The sequence below is a fragment of the Suncus etruscus genome, chromosome 4, assembly GCF_024139225.1.
Source record: "Suncus etruscus isolate mSunEtr1 chromosome 4, mSunEtr1.pri.cur, whole genome shotgun sequence".
Lineage (NCBI taxonomy): Eukaryota > Metazoa > Chordata > Mammalia > Eulipotyphla > Soricidae > Suncus > Suncus etruscus.
Window position 1 is genome coordinate 115498369 of NC_064851.1, and position 21550 is coordinate 115519918.

The following is a 21550-nucleotide window of genomic DNA, read 5'->3' on the forward strand; positions in this document are numbered from 1 at the left end:
ATTTGGCAAAGCACAAATAACTATTATTTAATGGCACAAAAGAAGCTGAGCCTGAAGTGTTTCTTAATGTACTTCTCCGGCAGTGAGCAAGAAACAAGAATAACCATCTATTTTAATCCATGTATAGAGATAACAAGGATTTTAATTAGTGAGAGTATCATATCACACACTGTACTATAATAATTGGAGTTAATGTAATTTGTGGGATAAAAAAAATAATTATGTTACAATAAAGACAATTGAATGGGGGTGTGCAGAGAAGTGAGACTGTCTCACACCCAACTGATGTCCCTAGAAAGTAAATTTTTTAGTGTGTGACTCTGGCCCATCAGAATGCATGCTAATGGGACACTGCCTTAAGCATTTTATTATGCTGGGTGATATTTGGCACCTAATAGCTCTTATATCACTAAATAATTAGATTTGTTTAATCAACTGATTGATATTTTGAATTTTCAGAAAAGGCTAAAATATAGTAATGTTTACAATTTTCAAGTTTTGCCCAAGTTGCTATAATTCAATTTTATAAAACAGATTTTTGTAATAAATTTTAGGCTCAGTAATAAATATATAACTGTCTCATAATTAGAACTAGACAAAAAAGAAGTTTTTGTTATGTTCTTTCAGTGGGGCACACAGCTGGTGGTACTCAGGGTTTCCTTTTGGCTCTGTACTTGGAGTATTTCCTAGAGGTACTCAAGGGACCATGTGGAATGCCAGATATGAAATCAAGATTTGTCACATGCAAGACAAATTCCCTACCTCCTAGACTAGCATTCTTTTGGACTATCTAACATACCTGCTGGATTATTATTTTGGCCCATTTATGTTAAATTGTTAAGTTTCATCTTAAAAACTTATGTGTTTAGAGTAAAGGCCTGTCTAGAGTACAGGCCTGTGTGGGGTGGGGAGGAAGGACACTTGGGATATTGGTCATGGGAATGTTTTATTAAATAATGTTTTATTAAATAAAAAAAGAAAAGAAAAGATAAGGCCTCCCACAGGCTGTGTTCTATACACTGACTGTATAGAAAGTGGAGAAACAGTGAATGCACCCCATATACACCTCAACCTAAGCGCTTTGCCTGGTCTGTATTGTGATTTGGGGGACAAAACAAATTATGTTTTATAAAGTAGCCTTCGGTGCTATGTAATCCAGAGGATATTTGTCACAGTGAATGGTGTTACCTCTGTGTCTACCATGTTATCTGTCTCAAAGGTAGTATCTTAGGGAATATATAGGGGAGAACCAGTGTGCCTCCATTTTGACTATAATAAAAAAATTTACTTAAAAAATATACAACTTGACAAGTACTAAGTACTAATTTTGGTTTTTAATAGTCAGTGAAGAAACAATTCTCTCTTTTTATATTTAACAGGTAAATTTAAGCAGCAAAACTAATGTTCTATTTACATCCCCTAGAAAGTACATATTTGAATAGGTTATTTGCTTAAGAACTAACAAATGACTTTATTTCCTGATTGGAGGCAATGGCGTATTTGATAACAGGCGAGAGGTTGTGTAGCTGACAAATTTATATAAGAAAATAATAGAAAAAATTAAAAATACAATTAAGAAGGAACTATAAAAGAGTATGTGAGTGATAGTGCAAGAGTTCAGGTGCTCACCTTGCACTTGGCCTTCCTTGATTAGATCTCCTGCAAAGTAAAAAGGTCCCTTGAGCACTGCTAGGAGTGACCTTTAAACACAAACTTAATCTCTGAGAATTGTTGGGATTTGCCCCAAAACAAACATAGGAAGATAAAACCAAAAGACTTTAAACTACTATTATATATTATTTTGAGTTATCTAATAATGATCTAAATGAAGATAATGGATTAAACAAGCAATGTATGAGAAATATCAATGAGAAAAGAGAAACAGGTTCTAGAATTGGAGAGATAATAATGCAGTGATAATGACATGTAATTATTTGTGCTGTCATATCTATTTTCTGAGGACAATTCTCTTGACAACTGGAGATAAGGCCTCTTTTGAATCCTGTACTCAAGCTTTCGACCATGTCTTATATGGGAATAACTATTGACATAAGCTCTCACATTATCTCAAGCTGCTTTTCAATCTGTGAGCTGAAGATTGGAATATTTTCATGTAAAACTGCAAAAATAATTGTCAAATTCAGTGTTCCTAAGACTACAAGGGAGCTAATTAAAATTCAGGATGTTTCTTCATCTATTGGTCTAAAATCAAGACATTGTAAAACACAGATAGGGCTGGGCATAGGAAGGAGACTATACCTTTGGGCAACTGTGATTCTTACAGGAGCCACACTCAGCGAAGTCATATTCTCCCTTTTCTGTGTATCAGAAAAGACTCCCAAAGAACTATGTGTCTCCTTATATAGTACAGATTTCCTGGGAATTTGGTGCCATCCAGAATCTATATTTCCAACCTATTTAACTTTCATGCACCTATAACTAAAGAAGTCATGATACTGCCATCTCACATACATGCACATACACACACACACACTTACAGTGCCTGGATTGGAAAAAAAAGGGGGGGTAATGTGAGGAAAAATGGTAATGTGAGGAAAGGAACCACAAGATGGTTAAAGAATCTGTTTCTTCTAAAAATTTTAATACTAAAATAATGGTAAGTACCAGGATACAAGAGCCACCAACTGAGTGGGAGAAACTATTTACCTAACACCCATCAAATAAGGAGCTCATATTCAAAATATACAAGGCACTAATGGAACTTTACAAAAAAAAATCTAATCCCATCAAAAAATGAGGAAAAAAATGAAGAGACTTTTTGTCAAAGAAGAAATACAAATGGTCAAAAGGCACATGAAAAAATGCTCCATATCACTATCACTAATCATTAGGGAGATGCAAATCAAAACAAAGATGAGATACCATCTCACACCACAGAGATTGGTGCACATCACAAAGAATGAGAACAATCAGTGCTTGTGAGAATGTGGAGAGAAAGGAACTCTTATTTTTTTTAATATTTTATTTAAACACCTTGATTACATACATGATTGTGTTTGGGTTTCAGTCATGTAAAGAACACCACCCATCACCAGTGCAACATTCCCATCACCAGTGTCCCAAATTTCCCTCCTCCCCACCCAACCCCCACCTATACTCTAAACAGGCTTTCCATTTCCCTCATACATTCTCACTATTAGGACAGTTCAAAATGTATTTATTTCTCTAACTAAACTCATCAATTTCTGCGGTGAGCTTCCTGAGGTGAGCTGGAACTTCCAGCTCTTTTCTCTTTTGTGTCTGAGAATTATTATTGCAAGAATGTCTTTCATTTTTCTTAAAACCCATAGATGAGTGAGACCATTCTGCATTTCTCTCTCTCTCTCTGACTTATTTCACTCAGCATAATAGATTCCGTGTACATCCATGTATAGGAAAATTTCATGACTTCATCTCTCCTGACAGCTGCATAATATTCCATTGTGTATATGTACCACAGTTTCTTTAGCCATTCGTCTGTTGAAGGGCATCTTGGTTGTTTCCAGAGTCTTGCTATGGTAAATAGTGCTGCAATGAATATAGGTGTAAGGAAGGGGTTTTTGTATTGTATTTTTGTGTTCCTAGGGTATATTCCTAGGAGTGGTATAGCTGGATAATATGGGAGCTCGATTTCCAGTTTTTGGAGGAATCTCCATATCGCTTTCCATAAAGGTTGAACTAGATGGCATTCCCACCAGCAGTGGATAAGAGTTCCTTTCTCTCCACATCCCCGCCAACACTGTTTATTCTCATTCTTTGTGATGTGTGCCATTCTCTGTGGTGTGAGGGGGTATCTCATCGTTGTTTTGATTTGCATCTCCCTGATGATTAGTGGTGTGGAGCACTTTTTCATGTGTCTTTTGGCCATTTGTATTTCTTCTTTGTCAAAGTGTCTGTTCATTTCTTCTCCCCATTTTTTGATGGGATTAGATGATTTTTTTTTGTAAAGTTCTGTCAGTGCCTTGTATATTTTGGAGATTAGCCCCTTATCTGATGGGTATTGGGTGAATAGTTTCTCCCACTCAGTGGGTGGTTCTTGTATCCTGGGCACTATTTTCTTTGAGGTGCAGAAGCTTCTCAGCTTAATATATTCCCATCTGTTAATCTCTGCTTTCACTTGCTTGGAGAGTGCAGTTTCCTCCTTGAATATGCCTGTAGTCTCAATGTCCTGGAGTGTTTTGCCTATGTGTTGTTCTATATATCTTATGGTTTTCGGTCTGATATCGAGGTCTTTAATCCATTTGGATTTTACCTTCATACATGATGTTAGCTGGGGGTCTTAAGTTCAATTTTTTGCAAGTGGCTCTCCAGTTGTGCCAACACCACTTGTTGAAGAGGCTTTCCCTGCTCCATTTAGGATTTCCTGCTCCTTTATCAAAAATTAGGTGATTTCATATCTGGGGAACATTTTCTGAGCATTCAAGCCTATTCCACTGATCTGAGGGCCTGTCCTTATTCCAATACCATGCTGTTTTGATAACTATTGCTTTGTAGTAGAGTTTAAAGTTGGGGAAAGTAATTCCTTCCATTTTCTTTTTCCCAATGATTTCCCAATGATTCTAGGGTGTTTATTGTTCCAAATGAATTTCAAAAGTGCCTGATCCACTTCTTTGATGAATGTCATGGGTATCTTTAGAGGGATAGCATTAAATCTATATAATGCCTTGGGGAGTATTGCCATTTTGATGATGTTAATCCTGCCAATCCATGAGCAGGGTATGCCTTTCCATTTCTGTGTGTCCTCTCTTATTTCTTGGAGTAGAGTTTTATAGTTTTCTTTGTATAGGTCCTCCACATTTTTAATCAAGTTGATTACAAGATATTTGAGTTTGTGTGGCACTATTGTGAATGGGGTTGTTTTCTTAATGTCCATTTCTTCCTTATTACTGTTGGCGTATAGAAAGGCCATTGATTTCTGTGTGTTAATTTTGTAGCCTGCCACCTTGCTATATGAGTCTATTGTTTCTAGAAACTTTTTGGTAGTTTTTAGGGTTTTCTAAGTAGAGTATCATGTCATCTGCAAACAGTGAGAGCTTGACTTCTTTCTTTCCTGTCTGGATTCCCTTGATATCTTTTTCTTGCCTAATCACTATAGCGAGTACTTCCAGTGCTATATTGAATAGGAGTGGTGAGAGAGGACAGCCTTGTCTTGTGCCAGAATTTAGAGTGAAGACTTTTAGTTTTTCTCCACTGAGGATAATATTTGCCTCTGGCTTGTGGTAGATGGCCTTAACTATATTCAGAAAGGTTCCTTCCATTCCCATCTTGCTGAGAGTTTTGATCAAGAATGGGTGTTGGACCTTATCAAATGCGAGAAAGGAACTCTTATCCACTGCTGGTGGGAATGCCATCTAGTCAAACCTTTATGGAAAGCAATATGGAGATTCCTCCAAAAAATGGAAATTGAGCTCCAATTCAATCCAGTTATACCATTCCTAGTAATATATACCCTAGGAGCACAAAAATATAATTACAAAAAATCTCTTCCTCAGACCTATATGCATTGAAACTCTGTTTACAATAGCCAGACTCTGTAAAAAACCAAGATGCCTTTCAAAAGATGAATGGCTAAAGAAAATGTGGTACATACACACAATGAAATATTATGCAGCCATCAGGAGAAATAAAGTTATGAAATTTTCCTATACATGGATGTATATGTAATCTATTATGCTGAGTAAAATAAGCCAGTGGGAGAGAGATAGACACAGAATAGCCTCACTCATCTATGAGTTTTAAGAAAAATTAAAGACATTTTTGCAATAATTCTTGGAGACAAAAAAGAGGAGGTCTGGAATGTCCAGTTCATGACATGAAACTCACAACAAAGAGTGAATAATGTAGTTAGAGAAATAACTACATTGAGAACTATCATAACAATGTGAATAAATATGGGAAGTAGAAAGCCTGTTTAGAGTACAGGTGTGGGTGGAGTCGGGAGGAGGGAGATTTGAGACATTGATGATGGGAATGTTGAATTGGTGAAGGGGGGTGTTCTTTACATCACCAAAATCCAACTACAATCATATTTGAATTATATTTGTAATCAAGGTGTTTAAATAAAGATATTAATAAAAATAATAGTAAGTAATGTTTTCTAAATAGCATATATATTTTTGATATATAAGTTTTTTATTCAAAGCAGTTTGATTAGATTCTTCTGTACTATTCTAGGTAGAAGAATAATGCTTATTTTAAAGTGTCTGTATAAATACTATATGCAATCGTTTCTGAGAACACCTACCAATGGTCATGTTCCTAACTGTATTTTCATGCTACTCATGTATTATAATAGTTCACTTAATTTATATATCAGTTATAGCATCTTATTAACAGATTCACAATCTTTAACTTCTGTATTTAGGAATATATTCCTGTTGGTTCTATATTGTATGTATCCTTTTATAAAATCATGCACTGAGATGAATTATTTTTAACAGTAAATCAACTTTAATTTTTCAAAAAAAAACATCAGGCTAAGTTGTAGTATAAGACCTATTGTAATAGAGTCTTTATTCTGGTTATTGGTATGGAAATAGTAACTAATAGTAACCACCTATCCTGGAGTCATGGTAAGAGCTAACTCTCTGAGCTCTTTCTATAATTCAAGTCATTCTGCAATCAATCTAGCTGACTGTCTTCAAAGTACGGTGATAATTGGAATCTCTTTTTTTCAAATTCATGAAGCATTTCATGATAGTCATAACAAGGGACCACATATTCTCCCAATATACCGATCATTCACTATTGAATCAAACTTTGTTTATAACATTATTAGCTTCTACCAGAGCTATTATTACTCCCCTTTGTCACAAAGTGTTGAATTTTCTCAAGCAAAAATCAGTCTTGTTTCTCTTCATTTGCATTTCAGAAGTCTCATATCTAAGCGTTTATTCTCTGTAAGTAAATGAATGGATTTTAAATATTAAAAACCATTTGGTATGACTGAAAACTTAACCACCTACATTCCCCCATTATAAAATCTTTGGGTGTGAAATTGAAAAGTAAATTATACTATGTTCATTCTGAACAGAGTTTATTTAGATATTTTGTTTCTGTTCAATTGAGGGGGATATCTATTTATGGACAAAGAAACAGTTAACAGATCAGAAACTGACCCCAAACTACAACAGGAGTACTTTTGTTGATTTCAATGGATGTGATTTGGGTAGATCTGAGATTTCTTTTCTCTTCCCTGACCCCTTCATATCCATAGCCCATCTGATAATGTCTCTGCAAAGTTTTATTTAAAGAACATTTTGATGAAAATTTAGCCAAAATGGAAGCTTTATCACCTGATTAAAATGGGCAGTGCATGGTCAACTAGGTAATAATATATTCCCCATAAAGTCACTGTTACGTTTCAAAGCAGGTGAGTGCTTTGAGTTAAAGAATAAGCAGCAGGAATCCATGCCAACTCTGAATAAGTACCTGTTTTGTTTAAAGATGCATTTAAAAGGAACAGAAAACATAGGTGTCACCAGGCTAGGAGTTCCTTTTCTCCACTATTTGGTTTTAGAAGGGCAGATTTGATTGCTTTATTAGTCTGTAGACATTTCATCTAGAGTTACACAGGGTAAAAAATTGGTCCATTACGAGCATTCTCAGAAGTAGTAAATTTTCCAAAAGAGACAGTACAATTAGAGAGGGAGAAGGTGAGCAAGTGGGAGCACTAACACATAGAAAGTCATTCAGAGTTAATAAAACAGAACAGGAACCATAATGTTGCACTAAGAAATTCATTTTAAGTGATCTGCAAATTATTTGGAAAAATAGCAAGGAGATGCAGGGGAGAAATATCTGTGAGATGAACTACCAGAATCAAGAATGATGTGCATTTAATTTTTAAGGATGCAAAGATTAGACTTGTGAATAAACAATTTTTCCCAATTTTTTCTGGCATTTCCCCCCTAGTCTCCAGGGAGGTAAAATCACAGATTGTATATGACTATAGATAAAGAGGTGACTGGCTCAGCTATTTAATGGCCCTGAATCTCGACATGATGCTGGCTTTCCTTTTCCAAAAAAAAGTGTTGGGAGGGAGCTAAGAGAAACTGAAGAAACTCTTGAAGTTCCTTTCTAACTATAAAGCAGTCATGTCTGAAAAAAAATTCTCACTTTTAAGAGGTAAAATATATTTGGGGGCTCAAACTCAGTGAATTCCCACATGTGAAACATGTATTCTACAACTGATTCCCATCAGGGTCATGAAAGAGAAAAATATGACTTAGTTAAAAGCACTCTGTTCTTCAGATTCTAAGAATGGTAAAATGTACATGCATCTGCATGTAAAAATACCTGTTCTCAAGATATATCCATGCTTGAGATTTAGGTTTAGGAGCTGTGAAGCTAGGCCTCTTGATATGGTAGAGTTTGGTGGGAAGACTTGAATGATTAAGAACATATCTGTTGATTTCTCTAGTCCTGCTAATGAAAAGGAATTGAAGCTGACACTTTCCCCAAAGTAGTTGAACGTTTTATGATTTATGTGGCCCACTTAAATATGATGTCAGTGCAAGGTGATTTTCCAATTTTCTCAAAGGTGTCAGAAAGATTTTTTTCTTAAAATAATCCAGCAGAGGGGCCGGGTAGGTGGCGCTGGAGGTAAGGTGTCTGCCTTGCAAGCGCTAGCCAAGGAAGGACCGCGGTTCGATCCCATATGGTCCACCCAAGCCAGGGGCGATTTCTGAGCACATAGCCAGGAGTAACCCCTGAGCGTCAAACGGGTGTGGCCCAAAAAATAACAAAAAAAAAAAATCCAGCAGAACTTATTATAATTTACAATTTAGATCAAATTGTCAAATGTCAAGGTAGACCATTTAATTGAGGTACATTTAAAACACGCACATACGTTATGTACATAAAATAAATGCTCATAAATATAATTTTCCACATAGAAATAACATGTAAACTTATATATATATTTATATCACTTTCCTTTATTAAAATTAGAGTGATTTCTAGAATTAATTGACATAGATTGCTGAATAAAACTGGGCACCACAAAACTGTTTTAGTTGTTTGAAATACAATACTTGGATACTCTATGTATTATGGTATCATTAAAAATTAAGTTTCCATATATCTGGTGACTAATATTCCTAGGTTTTCTATAGCAGTTATCTATGACTGTCAATGTACACATTTTTCCTATTATTTTTAGAGCAACTCTGAGAAGATTATTACCAAAATGTCCAAGATGATCACCACTGCAGTTTTACTGACTTTATTAGGGTAACTGTAGTCCAGCACCCATAAATGGTCATGATTGCAAGGAATTTTTATGGTGTCTTAAATAACATTTCAATTTCTAAATAAAAATAATGGAATGAGTTTTAGATAACATGAAACCTTTGTAACAATAACAATATCTTTTTTCCTTTATTTTAACATCTTGATTACAAATATGATTGTGATTAGGTTTCAGTCATGTAAAGAACACCCCCCCTTCACCTGTGCAAAATACCCACCACCAATGTCCCAAATCTTCCTCCATCCCACCCCACCCCCACTGGTACTCCAGACAGGCTTTCCAGTTCCCTCATTCATTCACATGATTATGGTAGTTTCTCTGTGTAGTTATTTCTATAACTGCACTCACCACTCTTTGTGGTGAGCTTCATGAAGTGAGCTGGAAGTTCCAGCCCTCCTTTCATTGTCTCTGAGGATTGTTGCAAAAAAGACTTTTATTTTTTTAAAACCCATAGATGAGTGAGACTATTCTGCATCTCTCTCTCTCTCCCTCTGACTTATTTCACTCAGCATGATAGATTCCATGTACAACCATGTACAGGAAAATTTCATGACTTCACCTCTCCTGACAGCTGCATAATATTTCATTGTGTATATGTACCACAGTTTCTTTAGCCATTCATCTGTTGAAGGACATCTTGGTTGTTTCCAGAGCCTGGCTATTGTGAAGAGTGCTGCAATAAATATATGTGTGAGGAAGGGGTTTTTGTATTGTATTCTTGTGTTCTTAGGGTATATCCCTAGGAGTGGAATAGCTGGGTCGAATGAGAGCTCAATTTCCAGATTCTGGAGAAATCTCCATATTGCTTTCCATAGAGGTTGGACTAGACAACATTCCTACCAGCAGTGGATAAGAGTTCCTTTCTCTCCACATCCCTGCCAGCACTGATTATTCTCACTCTTTGTGATGTATGCCAATCTCTGTGGTGTGAGATGGTATCTCATCTTTGTTTTGATTTGCATCTCCCTGATGACTAGTGATGAGGAGCATTTTTTTCATGTGCATTTTGGCCATCTGTATTTCTTTTTTATCAAAGCATCTGTTCATTTTTCTTCCCATTTTTTGATGGGATTAGATATTTTTTTCTTATAAAGTTCTGTCAGTACGCTGTATATTTTGTATATTGGCCCCTTATCTGATGGGTGTTGGGTGAATAGTTTCTCCAACTCGGTGGGTGACTCTTGTATCCTGGGCACTATTTACTTTGATGTGCAGAAGCTTCTCATCTTAATGTATTACCATCTGTTGATCTCTCCTTCCACTTGTTTGGAAAATGCAGTTTCCTCCTTGAAAATGCCTTTAGTCTCAATGTCATGGAGTTTTTTTTTTTACCGATGTGTTGTTCTATATACCTTATGGTATCAGGTCTGATATCAAGGTCTTTAATCCATTTGGATTTTACCTTCATAGATGATGTTAACTGGGGGTCTAAGTTCACTTTTTTTGCAAGTGACTAACCAGTTCTTCCAGCGTCACTTGTTGAAGAGATTGTCCCTGCTCCACTTAGGATTTCCTGCTCCTTTGTCAAAAATTAGGTGATCGTATGTCTGTGGAACATTGTCTGAGAACTCAAGCCGATTCCACTGATCTGAGGGTTTGTCTTTATTCCAATACCATGTTGTTTTGATAACTATTGCTTTGTAGTACATTTTAAAGTAGGGGAAAGTAATGCCTCCCATTTTCCTTTTCCCTAGGAGTGCTTTAGCTATTCGAGTCTGTTTATTGTTCCAGATGAACTTCATAAGTGTTTGATCCATGTCTTTGAAGAATGTCATGGGTATATTTAAGGGGATCACATTAAATCTGTATAATGCTTTGGGGAGTATTGCCATTTTAATGATGTCAATCCTGCCAATCCATGAGCAGGGTATGTGTTTCCATTTCCGTGTGTCCTCTCTTATTTTTGGAGCAGAGCTTTATAGTTTTCTTTGTTTAGGTCCTTCAAATATTTGATTTTGTGTGGCACTAATGTGAGTGGGATTGCCTTCTTGATGTCCTCTCTTCTCTATCATTATTGGTGTATAAAAAGGCCATTGATTTCTGTGTGTTAATTTAATATAGTAAGGTCTGCCACCTTACTATATGAGTCTATTGTTTCTAGAAGCTTTCTGGTAGAGTCTTTAGGGTTTTCTAAGTAGAGTATCATGTCATCTGCAAACAATGATAGCTTTACTTCTTCCCTTTATATCTGGATTCCCTTGATATCTTTTTCTTGCCTGATTGCTATAGCAAGCACTTCCAGTACTATGTTGAAGTGTAGTGGTGAGAGAGGACAGCCTTGTCTTGTACCAGAATTTAGAGGGAAGGCTTTTAGTTTTTCTCCATTGAGGATAATATTTACCATTGTCTTGTGGTAGATGGCTTCAACTAGATTGAGAAAGGTTCCTTTCATTCCCATCTTGCTGAGAGTTTTGATCAAGAATGGGTGTGGGACCTTATCAAATGTTTTCTCTGCGTCTATTTATATGATCGTGTGATTTTTATTTTTCTTGTTGTTGATGTTGTGTATGATGCTGATAGATTTACGGATGTTAAACCATTCTTGCATTCCTGGGATAAAACCTACTTGGTCATAGTATATGATCTTCTTGATGATACATTGGATCCTATTTGCCAGGATTTTGTTGAAGATCTTTGCATCAGCATTCATCAGGGATATTGGTCTGTAATTTTCTTTTTTGGCAGCATCTCTATTTGATTTTGGTATCAAGGTGATGTTTGCTTCATAAAAGCTGTTTGGGAGTGTTCCCATTTTTCCAATTTCATGGAAGAACCTGGCTAGGATTGGTAGTAGCTCCTGTTGAAAGATTTAAAATAATTCATTAGGAAATCCATCTGGCCTGAGCTTTTGTTTTTGGGCAGATGTTTGATTACAGTTTTAATTTCCTCAGTAGTGATGGGGGAGTTTAGATATGCTACATCCTCCTTACTTAACTGTGGAAGGTTGTAAGTGTCCAAGAATTTTCCCATTTCTTCTAGGTTCTCATGTTTAGTAGCATAAAGTTTCTCAAAATAATCTCTGATTACCCTTTGGATCTCTGCAATATCTGTCGTGATCTCCTTTTCATTTCTAATACTAGCTATCAGGTTTCTCTCATTCTTTGTTAGTTTTTGCAATGATCTATCAATCTTGTTTATTTTTTTTTCAAAAAAACAACTGCTTTTTTTGATCTTTCGGATTGTTTTTTGGTTTTCTACTTCATTGATTTCTGCTTTCAGTTTGTTATTTCCTTTCCTCCTTTGATATATCCTTTGTTATTTCCTTTGGTTCCTTTTGTTGGTCATTTTCTAATTTTTTGAGCTTCGTCATTAAGTTATTCAGGTATGCCCCTTCTTCCTTCCTGATGTGTGCTTATAGAACTATAAATTTTCCTCTCAGGACCGCTTTTGCTGTGTCCCATAGATTCTGGCAGTTTGTGTTCATTATCACTTGTTTCCAGGAAAGTTTTGAATTCCTTTTTATTTCATCTCGGACCCACTGGTTATTCAGTAACAGGCTGTTTAATTTCCAATTGTTAATGTTTTTCTTTTGTGTGCCTTTGTAGTTCACATCTAATTTCAGAGTCTTGTGGTCAGCAAAGGTAGCCTGCAAGATTTCTATCCTCTTGATTTTATGGAGGTATGTTTTATGAGTCTGCATGTAATCTATTCTGGAGAATGACTCATGTACATTGGAGAAGAATGTGTATCCAGGTTTCTTGGGATTGAGTATCCTATATATATCTGCTAGTCCTCTTTCTTTCATTACTCTTTTCAGGGCTAGTATGTTTTTGTTGGGTTTCAGTCTGGTTGACCTATCAAGTGTTGATAGGGCCGTGTTGAGGTCTCCCACAATTATTGTGTTATTATTGATTTCTTCTTTCAGATTTGTCAGTAACTGTATAAGATAATTTGCTGGTCTCTCATTGGGTGCATATATGTTTAATAGTTTGATTTCTTCCTGTTGCACATATCCCTTGATTAGTACATAGTGTCCATCTTTGTCCCTTACCACTTTTCTGAGTATAAAGTTGGTGTCATCGGATATTAATATGGCCACTGCAGCTTTTTTGAGGGTGTTGTTTGCTTGGATGATTTTCCTCCAACCTTTGATTTTGAGTCTATGTTTATTCTGACTATTCAGGTGTGTTTCTTATAGGGAGCAGAAGGTCGGATTCATCTTTTTGTCCCATTTTGCCACTCTGTGTCTTTTAATTGGTGAATTTAGTCCATGGACATTGAGGGAGATGATTGTCATAGGATTTAATGTCATCTTTGTAGATAAGTTTGCTGTGTCTGTTGGTCTCTCTTGTCTTAGAATATACCTGTCTGTTTTTCCTTTAAGGCTAGTTTTTCATCTGTGAAGTTTCTGAGCTGTTGTTTATCCATGACGCTGTGTATTCCTCCTTCAAACATGAACGTGAGTCGGGCTGGGTGCAGTATTCTTGGTGAGGCATTCATTTCATTCTGTCTTGTCACAATATCCCACCACTGTCTTCTGGCCTTGAGAGTTTCTTGTGACATGTCTGCTGTAAGTCTTAGGGATGCTCCTTTGAATGTAATTTTCCTTTTTGATCTTGCTGCTTTCAGTATTCTATCTCTATCTGTGGGATTTTTCATCATAATGAGGGTGTGTCTTGGAGTGTTTTTCTTTGGGTCTCTTTTGGCTGGTACTCTTCAGGCATGCAGGATTTGATTGCATGTAGTCTATATCTCTGGGAGTAAGTCTTTGATGATGTTTTTGACAGTTGATTCTTCCTGGAGATCTCCTACCTGGGTCTCTAGGACTCCAGTGATTCTTATGTTGTTTCTGTTGAGTTTATCAAAGACTTCTATTTTTATCTGTTCGCATTCCTAGAGTTCTTTTTCTATTATCTGATCATTTGTCTTAATGTTCTTTTCCAATTTCTTCTGCTCTGTTGAATTTTTCTGTATCTCAACTTCCAGTACTCGGATTCTCTCCTCAGCTGCTGTTACCCTGCTGGTGAGGCCATCCATTGAGGTTTTCAGTTGAGCTACCATGTTTTCAGATCTGTTATTTCAGTTTGGACTTTTCTGATTTCTCTCTTTGTATTCTGTTCAGATTGAATTATGATTTCTTTGAATTCTTCAAACATCTTCCATATTGCTATTTTAAGTTCCTTATCCAAGAGGTTAATCAGATGGTTGGAATTTTTAGGTTATCCAAGCTCTCGACTTCATTCTCTGTGCATGGTGTTTGCCTGTGAAGTTCCCCCATTTTCATGTTTGTAGTGTGATTTTTCCTGCATGTTGTGGTGGGGTTCATTGGTTAGAAAGAGTGCATGGCCACAAAGCAGAGTGGCCACACTCTTCTGTGGCCTCTAGATGATAGTTTTTTTGGGGGGTGCACTTCCTAGGCCTCTGAGTAGAGCTTCAAGTATTCAGGGAAGACAGACAAGCAAAGCAAAGAGTTCCCTTCAAGTCCTCAGGGCCATCCAAAGCACAGCAGGAGGGCAGAGCCAGCCAAGAACTCTCTGTAATAGGCAGGATTGCCCTCAGGAATGCTGATAAAATCCAGTCTCAAGCAGCTGGAAACACCATGGTCCAAGATGGCTTCTGAGCCCTTCTGACACCCAGCAGAAACCAGCAGAAATCAGTGTGTGTACATTTCGACACACATCTGATGCAGGCAGGATCACCAACAGGAATGCTGATGAAATCCAGTCTCAGGCAGCTGGAAACGCATAGCCCAAGATGGCTTTTGAGACCTTCTGACTCCCAGCAGAAACCAGGAGGAATCAGTGTGTGTATGTCCCGACCCACCTCTGAAGCAGGCAGGATCACGGCAGGAATGCTGATGAAATCCAGTCTCAGGCAGCTGGAAACAGCATGACCCAAGATAGTTTCTGCACCCTTCTGACTCCTGGCAGAAACCAGCAGGAATCAGTGTGTGTACATCCTGACCCACCTCTGAATCAGGCAGGATCACCAGCAGAAACACTGATGAAATCCAGTCTCAGGCAGCTGAAAACAGCATGACCCAAGATGGCTTCTGCACCCTTCTAACTCCTGGCAGAAACCAGCAGGAATCAGTGTGTGTACATCCTGACCCACCTCTGAAGCAGGCAGGATCACCAGCAGGAACGCTGATGAAATCCAGTCTCAGGCAGCTGGAAATCACATGGCCCAAGATGGCTTCTGCACCCTTCTGACTCCTGGCAGAAACCATCAGGAATCAGTGTGTATGTGTGTCCTGACCCACCTCTGAAGCAGGCAGTAACAATATCTTTTTTCATAAGAGTAGTGGGGATTTTTTGGGGGGGGCATATCCAGTGAGGTATGTTCAGGGGTCACTCTCAGGGGTTACTCCTTGGTTAAATGCTCAGAAATTGCTCCTAACTTGAGGGACCATATGGGATGCCAGGGATCGAACTGAAGTCCATCCTGGGTCAGCCGTGTGCAAGGCAAACACCCTACCACTGCACCATTGCTCTGGCCCCAGATTAGAGGGAAGTTTTTATGCTTCCGGAAACAAGAAACTAAAAACTCTGTTCTTCATCTCATGAGTATTTTTTTATTATGTTAGATTGGTTTTTTTTTTTTTTTTGCTGATGTAATCAATATAAAAATAACCTAGATAGGTTTTTCTTTAGTCAGTTACTCACATAATCAGGGATATTTTTCAAGGATCTACTATAGGTGAAATGACTGGAACTCAATGTAGCTCATCATCTACAAAGAAACAGAGAAGTGAGGAATTATAATTATAATTACAGCCAACCATGGGCTTCTGGTTTAACCATGGGCTAGGCTTGCAGGGGTCTGCAACCTTTAAGACATAAAGGGTCACTTGGACTCGTTTCTGGGGGGAAAGAAAACAACAACAAACCTGGGAGCTGCAAAACCATCTTGACATTTAAAACAAATATAGTACTGCATACATTGTTTCTTATTTTAATGCTGTATACAGGATCGTTCAGTTAGCAGTTGATCCGAAGGAAAAAAAAAACTTTTTCACTTAACAATGTCAACTATATTTGTGCAAATTAATAGCCAATTAAAATATTTAATTTACTTGTTTAATGAGATTTTTGCCACACAGAGCTTTGGGAGGCAAGGGAGATAAGTGATACTGCTCCTTGCCAGGCTGCTATGGCCGTGCTGCCAAAGCCATTGCAAAGCTTCAAAAGAGCTCTGGAGCCGAAAGTTGCCGACCACTGGGTAGGAGTTCAACCATGGGCTTGAAAGCATTGTATGCGTGTTTTTGTTTTATTTTCATTTCAAGGGCAGAATTGGTATAATTTCCAAAAAGAATCACAGAGGAAGCAATGCTCAAGCTGGACCTTAAAGGATTAAAAAGAAATTATAAACTAAAGCTAGCATCAGATTTCATTTCTACTCTTCTCTTTGGAAATCTATTTTGTGTGTGTGGTGTGTGTGTGTGTGTGTGTGTGTGTGTGTGTGTGTGTGTGTGTGTGTGTGTGTATTTGGGCCATGTCTATCAGTGAGTGCTCCAGTATTACTCCTAGTTCTGCACTCAGAGATTATACTTGGTCTACTCAGGTGACCTCAGAAAATTCTGTCAGCAAGGGTTGGGTATGTGGAAGGCAATCATCCTACTGGTTTTATAATCCCTCTGGTCCCTCTGTTGATTATTTAGATATACAAGCAATATTATATGACTGAGTGTAGAGTTCATAATGGGTGGTAATTAAAGAATAAATTAGAAAGGTTGGAGACATATGGCAAAAGCCTTGCTCATATGTCTAAGGAGTTTTGATTATATTCAGAAGGGAAAGTGAGCCATCAGTTCATGTGATAAGGAAGGACATGATAAGATTTATGTTTAGTATTATGCCTCTGGTGATATTTGTGAACGTAGGCAAGGAAGAGAATGAAGGGAGTAAGGATGTTATCTAGGAGATGGTTATATGACTTTTAGTTATAGTGTTCTAGTATATTTTGTAATTTTTCATAAAAAATAGCTAACTGGGGGTCCTTTACACTTCTTTTTCAATCCAGCATCTGTACGTACGGTAGAAGTGTGTATGGTATACGATGGTATTTTTTTCTTAAGAGAAATAAAATATTAAGATAAATAATTTCTTTAATATAAATAATATTATATAGTTTTTACATACAATTTTCTATAACAATTGGCAAAGGATTATTCACTGTTCTTAATATCCTGGTTGATTTCTATTTCCAGAACACTCTGAATATTTTCCTTGCAATTCTTAAAGTACCCTGTAGTTCCCTAAATTTATGAATATCCAGAATAGCTATTAGTTGGCATATATTCATTTGACAGTATATCATAAAAGTGCTTTGCAAATCTCTTTGATTTTAATATTGATTTGTTGGACTACAAAAATAATAGCAATGATAATTTTAGTAGAATTTTGTAATTTGTGGCTATTTTCTGTAACTTATGATTTTAAAAATTCAGTGAAATAAAAATAATAGTATTCTCTGTGCTGCCACTGAATGAATGAACAAGTTAGGTGCAAGCAAAGCAAACACCTTCCACACTATTATCTCTCTAGCACCTGTACGTGTATCTTGCACTCTTACCTTACATATGCATTTTATTGGCACTTCTAGGGACTGAATTGTTGCATCATGGCCATCTACTGAATAAAAAGCTTTTTTGTTTGTTTTGTTTTGGGGACCACATTTGATAGTATTCAGAGTTTACTCCTGACTCTGTGCTCAGGGATCATTTGTGGCAGTGCTTGGGGGAACTACACAGGGTGCCAGGAATCAAACCCAGGTCAACCGAAAACAATGCAAGTGCCCAATCTACTTCCATAGCTTCAGCCTCAAGGAACTATTAAAAAACAAAAACAGCATGACCCAGGTTACTTTTCAACTTTGTCTTCCTTACACAACCACTAAATTCTGGTGAGATTTTTAATATATAGTTTACTTATAATTTTAGCCCACATATTAACAAGACAATTTTATTTCAATTATATATTTGAGTAACATATCAAATGTTTAGTTAGGACAACATGAATATACCTACTAAAATATGCAGCATAAATCAAACTACAGGCTTCACATGGGTATGTTTCCACTCTGCATTCCTAACTTATTTAAAGCTGAAATTATTATTTTACCTCCCAAATCATATCTACTTCTTAGTTTCCTGTTCCACATCAAGTTATTCAAAATCTGAAACCTGGCTGACATTTTTTATAAACACATCTATTTGATCACAACAAATTTAATTTCATATATTCAAAAAATCTGTTCCCTTCTCTTCAAATGTAACCACTCATCTTTGTTGCTTATGTTCACTTCCTGTAGGGTTCTGTTTCTAGTCTTTTCCTAATTTTTTCCATCTCAAAGATGTAAATCTCTTTAAAACTGGTGGTGGGGAGTTGCCCTAATTCACTGTCACTATGTACCTTGAATGTAGCTGTGAAAGACTTGTAATTCACGTGGGTCTCAAAATTATTTAAAAAAATTATATAACACAAGGCTTTAGAGCTAATACAGTAGCTAAAGCATTTGCTTTTCACATGTTCATTCCGATTTCATCCTAGGCACCCACCCATATGAGCCACAAGCCCTATCAAAAGTAATCCCTGAGCATAGAGCCAAGAGTAAATCTTCAGTATGGCTACCCCCCCCCAAATGTATATATAACACAAGAAGATTAAGCATACTTTATGGAATAGAATACTACCTGGCTATATAAAAAGATGAAATATTTTCTATTACAACAATCTGAATAGAATTTGAGAAAATTTAAAATTTTGTAACATAAAATAAGTAAGATTATTAATAGTTTTACTCATGTGCAATATAATGAGAAAAAAACACAATACACTGGAGAATAAAATTAAGACTAGGACATTTAATGTTGGTTAAAAGAGGGGAAGCAGAAGGCAGGGAATAAAAATAGCTAAAGGAGGTAAATATAATAGTGGAGAAGATTAATAAAATTTTGGTGGTGGTGGGTGAAGTGTGGTCTATACATTCACCAAGTTGTGAAAATACACTCCTGAAACATACATAGTATAAATAATGATAATTAATTTTATATAATATGGATATATAATTTATATGATTGCATATAATATACATATATACACAAACATATGTATATATTCAGGCATATAGATGTATATATACAGATCACATATAACTGCATATAATTTATGCCAATCTATGCAGATTATATTTATGTCTTATTAAAATTACATTCTCTCATTGCACAGTCTAATCAATATATAATAAATAATTCCAAGCTCTCTGAGATCTCATTCTCGTTAACTCAGTAAATTTATCTTTAATCTTTAAAATAATATATAAATCCATATTTTTGCCTAATCAGTTTCTCCCTAACCATTGTTCTTCTCATACATGATGTTGTTCAGGCCTTATTTCTTACCTAATAACAGGTTATTGTGGGGAGCCTAGCGAATGAAACCTAGAACATAGGACACCTCAGTAATTCTAATCTGGTCACCCACGTGACCAAAGGCGCCCATGCCTTGAGAACAAAGGAAATAGACAAATACTAAAGTAATTCAAAGCAGCTCAATACATCCAGCCAGAAAGAAAAATATAGAGCCACTTGTCTTTGTGTTAGCAAAAGGTTACTAGGATTACAGCTGATGTTTTATTTGTGCTTGCTTAGTGGAATTTGTGGGACTCTGTTTGGATCTTGTGTTTTCTATATAAACTCTCTTAGTATAAACATGTGCTCAGGTCTACGTCTTTGCCCCTCCCTATTACCAGCCCCCAGCTTATGCTAATGAGTGCTCACAGTTGTAATTGGTGGAAAACTTGTAACACCCTCTGACGTATTTCAGCCCTTTAAAGCTGATTCCCCCCCGACAATAAATCCTTTTTTGAACAGCATGCGTTGTCTTGAGGGCCCTTTTTACTAACTTCTCAAGTTTTTCTTTACAGGTCGTTTCTGCTCGGGCAAACCCGCGAATGACTAGCAACCTTCATTTCCACACCCCCGCGGGTCGGGGGGGTCTCCCACAGGAGGTTGCAGAGTGGCGCCCACGTGGAAGCTCGAGTTACAGAACACCCGGCCGAACGGCAAAGGCGAGTCCAGGGAGCCTGTCCACAAGTCGCTGGTAAGACCCTATTAAGGGCGGGGTGCAGGAAGGTTAAACTAGGTAATCACTAACACCGACGTTCAATCGCCCCGGAAAAATGGGGGCTACTTTGTCGTCCCAGAGATTAGGGACTATCGCCCCGGAAAAATGGGGGCTACTTTATCGTCCCAGAGATTAGGGACTATCGCCCTGGAAAAATGGGGGCTACTTTATCTAAAGAAGAGGTTTTTATTAAAGATCTTAAGAAAGAGCTGGGTGAAAGAAACGTTAAAGTAAAGAAAAAAGACTTAATTAAATTTTTTATATGTGTCCATGATATTTGTCCATGGTTTGTAGTCAGTAGACCCCGAATAGTTAATCCACCCTAGGTTCTAGCATAGCAGACTGCCCCATCTAACTTCAAAAAATGTAAGGCCGACCTAAAGACACAATTAAGAGAACTTAAGGAGATAAAAAGTCTGGAGGAACATATTGCCCGGCTTCAAGCCTCTGATGACTCATATCAGTTCCCTGTATTTTTTAATCAACAGCCCAAGCGAGTTCCCAACAAAGGGGCATAGGTGCTGTCACTTGCAGCCACAGACTAGATAGAGCCCAGGCTGTCCAGAGGGCTCAGGCTTCAGCTAGGTCCTGCTGAATGGAAGGAAATTGCTAGCACAACCTTGCCACGCTCTCACTATATACTTTGGGAGACGATTTTTTGGCCCGATGCAGGCAACAGGCCAACCCGGGTGACGGAGGTTTTACCCTCCCAGATCAGATCTATGAACAGCTTACCGGCACGGGAACCTTCCCCTCCCTTAGGGAACGACTACAGAGGCTTTCCCCTGCTTGTTTGGCTCAAACCAATGCTGCTGCCCTCCAGGCTTGAAGAGCCACGCCTAAAAGTGCACAAGCCACCATTCTGCTGGCTCAAACAGTGCAAGGCCCCCAGGAACCCTACAATAAATTCATTAGCAAACTCCTGGAAACGGTAGAAAGGATTATGGGCTCTGCAGATTATAATAATCCCCTTTCAAGCAGCTTGCTTATGAAAATGCTAATGAAACCTGCAAAAATATTTTAAGAGACAACCTCCAAAGAAAAACCTTAAGGGGCTGGAGATATAGCCTGGAGGTAAGGCATTTGCCTTTCATGCAGAAGGTCATTGGTTCAAATCCTGGCATTCCATATGGTCCCCCCGTGCCTGCCAAAAGCTATTTCTGACCAGACTGAACCAGGTCAGCTGCTAAGCCATAAAACCTTGTGATATCTGCACTTTGCTGTTAAAACT

At 37.4% G+C, this 21550-nt stretch overlaps 1 protein-coding gene and 1 pseudogene across 1 annotated transcript in view; one reads left to right on the forward strand and one right to left on the reverse strand.

Annotated features, from left to right (window-relative positions):
• GALNTL6 (polypeptide N-acetylgalactosaminyltransferase like 6) overlaps positions 1–21550 on the reverse strand; it is a 756971-nt gene that overhangs the window by 456571 nt on the left and 278850 nt on the right. The gene's annotated exons all lie outside the window — the stretch shown is intronic.
• On the forward strand, positions 993–1115 carry LOC126007984 (uncharacterized; annotated as a pseudogene).